This window comes from Belonocnema kinseyi, chromosome 6 (genome assembly GCF_010883055.1).
Source record: "Belonocnema kinseyi isolate 2016_QV_RU_SX_M_011 chromosome 6, B_treatae_v1, whole genome shotgun sequence".
NCBI classification, from domain to species: domain Eukaryota; kingdom Metazoa; phylum Arthropoda; class Insecta; order Hymenoptera; family Cynipidae; genus Belonocnema; species Belonocnema kinseyi.
Genome location: NC_046662.1, coordinates 20421043 through 20425777, shown reverse-complemented (window position 1 = coordinate 20425777; position 4735 = coordinate 20421043). Strand labels below are relative to the sequence as shown.

The 4735-nt window shown below is 26.7% G+C and overlaps 1 protein-coding gene across 3 annotated transcripts in view; it reads right to left on the bottom strand.

Annotated features, from left to right (window-relative positions):
• The window catches only part of LOC117174566 (inositol-trisphosphate 3-kinase B), a 157529-nt gene extending 156108 nt beyond the window's left edge, over positions 1-1421 (bottom strand). For all 3 annotated transcript variants that reach the window (XM_033363787.1, XM_033363788.1, XM_033363789.1), the window contains exon 1: positions 1136-1421. The gene's annotated coding sequence lies outside the window, so the exon portion shown is untranslated. The remainder of the gene's footprint in view (positions 1-1135) is intronic.
• Positions 1422-4735: the final 3314 nt, after the last annotated feature.

Below are 4735 nucleotides of genomic sequence, written 5' to 3'. Positions count from 1 at the left end.
GGGGTTTAAGCTCAATGATACGCACGTAACCGGGTTTGGGGGTAGAGGAAATCGGGTTATGGGAGTCTCAGGTTATGGGCTCGAAAGTTACCGGGCTTGGGTCAGATTCGGATTCAGCGCAGCAAAAACCTTCGGGTATAGTAGGTCTGGTCTCTGGTTCTGAGAATTGTTGGCCTGTGTTATTTATTTTATAATAATTTATTTTTACTGTTATTGTAAGTTCTTTTCTTGCACCGTTTTTTTTTATACATAACCTTTTTTATGGGTTTTGTCATACCACTTTTTGGAGGGAATTTGCATTCGTGACTCTCACCCCCATTCAAAACCTCGCACCTAGCCCGCATTCCCACTCGTTTTTCGTATCACTCCTAGAATATGAACAGAACCCTAACTCATTTCGAGTATCGAGTATTTCGATTTTTCTGTTTACAAACAGGATTTTTATCAGTTATGACCTTGAAAATTATATTTTCAGGTAGTTGCATGACTCTATACGTATTTCGCTTTTATTTCGTATTTTTCTCTTCGCGAAAAGCAGCCGGCAATGTAGACTCTACCATTAATTTTTTTTAACTGAAAATTTATATATTTTCTAGTTAGAGATTCACCATTTTAGTTGAAAAATGATTTCTATCGTTAAAATTTTAACTACTTTGTTGAAAATTAACTTCTTTTTTTAATCCATACTTTCAGGTTAAAAATTCAACTGTTTTACGGAAAGTTTATCTTTTCTCTTGAAAGTTTAACAATTCAGATCTTTTTTCTCTTTCGTGACAGAAAAATCTTTATTTGTTAAATTTGTTAATCTTTTTTGGTTAAAATAAATCAACAATTTTAAAATTTTTAATCTAAAATTGTTTTATTCCGTTTATAAAAGATTCTACGTTAAAAATGAAAAAAATACAGGGAAAAATCAGGGAAAAGTGAAGACATTTTAAAAATAAAGTTTTTGGGCATCCTGATAAACGGGAAACGTAGTGGTGTATGGGAAATATCCCTGTAATATGTTAACTAGAAGAAGGAACGTTAATTCTTCTCAAATTATTACTGTTTAAAATGGCTAAAAATAAATTCAATTTGTCTAAAATAATTGTTAAAGATGCAATTAAAAGAGATGAAAAATGCAAGATCTTACCAATTTCTATAAATGTGACATTAAGCATTTTCAGATTAATCCAAAGGCAGGAAGTCACATACAATTTAAGTAAAAAGTTATTTTTAAAAAAACACAGTGCACTTTGAAGACCTGTACTAAAAATGAGAAATACAATATTTTATTTATTATTGAAACGTTTAAACTGAAAGCTCTTCTTAGCCTGACTGAGTAAGTTGGCTTTCATGTTCTCTGATGACACCCACGTGCACGACTGACGTTCTAAACAGTTTTCTCACTTGAACAAACTAACCGGATACGCCGATTGTTCACGAGTCGTAGTCGTCGGCCGACTGAATCGTGATTTGAACTTGACCACTTTAGAATCGTTTCTACGTGCGAGCGTAAAAGAGAAGGGGATTCGGTTATAGTAATCGCATCAGAATCACCAGGGAGAGAAAGAGAAAGAAAAGGAGAGCGAGAGAGGCGAACGAGGTTGTTTGTTACCTTCAGTTTTATTATTTAATTTTAACACTTTGGGTGGGCAAATTGTAATAAACGTCAGTCATTTGTATTCAGATCGATGCACGAATCAGTTACTCATGACGAATGTTTGATCGTGAAAAAAATTAATTCACACCTGTAAGAAGGAATTTAAAAAATTATATATGGGAGTAGGTCACATTCCGAAGTAAATTCTATTCTGAAAAAAATTAAAAAGGAATCAATAGGAAATTTAAATTGAATTACCTGAAAACGGGAAGCCGCAAAACTTCATTTTCAAAATTCCTTGGTCTTTCTCTTATTTTTTGTTTGCCCATTTAAAGACAAAAATACTTATCTTGCTACATTTTTAATATAGAGTCTTGTATAAATTGAATAAAACAAATTTTTAATTTTTGTTTCTAAATTGTGAATTTATTAATCTCAACGCTACAGCTTAATTTAATTGCACAATGTGACCTATTTAAATCCAGTGAGCAATTAATATTGGCTAGAATAACTAATTTAATTTTTAAATTAAAGAAAATTTAATTTATAAGACTTCAAAATAATTCAAAACTTTTATTGACAATTTGTATAAAAAAAAAACTATTTTTCATACCATAAATTTGAATTTTGTCAGAACTTCTTAACTTTTAGGATTTTTTAAATGTCCTAAATGTTTTAAAAAATCCTAAAAGTTAAGAAGTTCTGAGAAAATTCAAATTTATGGTATGAAAATAGTTTTTTTTTCATACAAATTGTCAATAAAAGTTTTAAGTTCATTCGTAAAATAGAGTCAGTGTCAATTATTCAGATCCACAAAAAAATTAATATTTTAAGTACGGTCAGTTTTTCTAAGTTCTGAATTTCACAAACATAACATTATTGTTTACTGAGAGAACGTTTTAAAGTACATATTTTCAAAAGTTTCCCATTTTTATAGCGAAAAATAAAAAAAATAATATTTTCAAATTAAACAATCAACCGTTTTTGTTTTATTTTTTGTTGAAAAATTCGTCATTTTGGCTGAATTCAACAGATTTTAATGTATTTTTTGGTTAAAATATCAACGATTACACTTTTCTTTGATTGTTAAAGATTCGTACCTTTGGTTTAAAACAAACTTTCCTCGAAAATTGATCTTCTTAGTTCAAAATTCAACCATGTGTTTGAAAATGTACCTCTTATTTAGAAAATTATTATTCTTGTTTGCAAATTAATTTATTTTGGTTAAAAATATTTCTTTTATTAAAAGTTTAAATACTTTTAAAAAAATTCAATTACTTTGTTCAAAATATTTATTGTTGTTGAAAATTCGACCTTTTGGTAGAAAATTTATCTTCTCGTTTAAAATTATTTTTCAAACTGAAAATTAAAATATTTCAATTTTGGTTACAAATTTATTTTTCTTTCGTTGTAAAATTCATTTCTTTCGATAAATGTTGAAATATTTTATTGAAAATTAATTTTTTAACTTAAAAGTTAAGCATTTTATTTAAGATTCCCATTTTTTGTTTAAATTCAACTGTATTTCATTTCTCATTCAAATATTTTTAGGTAGGAATACTACTACTTTGTTGAAAAGTGATTTTTTGGTTGATTAATTTAGTTGAAAATTCATATCTTATAAACTCAATTCTTCTATTCAAAAATTAATTTTTTAACAGAAAATTTAAGTTTTCTATTTTTTGTTGAAAATGTGTTCTTTTTAGCGGAAAATTCACTTCTTTTGTTGCAAATTGAACTATAGTTTGGAAAATTTCACTATTCCATTTTTGTTTAATTTTTTTTGTTGGGAATTTAACAGTTTCGTTGAAAATTTGTTTTCTTGTATTAGAAAATTTACCTTCTTTCATCAGAACTTCAAATATTTAGTTGGAAATTTTTACATATATATTTTTTAATTTTGTCTTTCTAATACAAAATTACTCTTATTATTTGAAAACTCATAATTTTGGAAATTTCAGCATCAGTTCTAAAATTAAAGGTGCTAAGAATTTAAATGGAAATGAGAAGAATTCGATGAAATTCATAAAAAATCGAGGTGAATTCAGTGAGTATGAAATGAGTTTTGAAAGATTCAAAGAAACTCAACAGAAATAAAAATAAGCAAGAGTATTATAAAGAATTCAGGATAAATTAATAATTCAGGGTGCCCTGAAATGCCTTGGAACCTTTTAAATACCCTAAAATATTTTTAATTCCTTGATCTGTATTTACATTTTTCAAATAAATGAAATAGTTCTTGCAATATTTGAAGCCCCTTGAAACTTTTCACAACTTTTGAAAGTGCCTTGGAATTTTTTTAAATGACCTAAAATGTTTAAAATCGCATTTAAAATTACTATTTATTAATTATTGTTAACTATTAATTATTAGTAGTACCTTGAAATTATAATTATAAATTATAAAATCCCGTGGAATTTGATATATTTCCTGAAATCATGGAAAATTTATTATAATAAAATCTTGGATTTTATGAACTTCATTAAAATCCTTTGAAATTTTTTTTTGATGACTTGATAATGCCTTGGAATCTTTAAAAATACTCGAAAATATTTTATGTCCCTTGAACTGTTTTAAATCTCATGAAAACTCTTCGCAATTTTTAAAAATATTATAAAGTCTTTAATATTCTTTGAAATCAATTAAAATTTTCTTGGAATATTTTAATATAACCTAAAATATTTGGCAATAGTACCTTGAAATATTTTTAAATTCCTTAAAGTTTGCGAATAAATTCTTTGAAATCGATTATATTATTATAGAATTCCGTGATAACTGGGAAATTTTATAAAAGGGGTTTATTAAAATTTCGTTCCATATCTTCCTAAATTCTTTAAAACCGCATCCAAAATGTTGAAAATCCTTTGAAATCATTCAAATTCCGGGAAATTCCTTTAAAATGTTTTAATATCTTCAAAACGTCATGGAATATTTTTAAATACCTTAAAATATTCCAAATCTTTTGAAGTTGCTGAAACAGTTTTAACTCTGGGAATCTTTCAAAATTCTTTTTCAAATGTTTAAAGCCCTTAAAAATTTCTTGGAATTTAGAAGAAAAATACCCTAAAATCCTTTGAAATTACTCAAATGTATTGCGAACTTCTTGGAATATTTTAAACTCCCATAAAAATTGCAAAATTATTAAAGAAA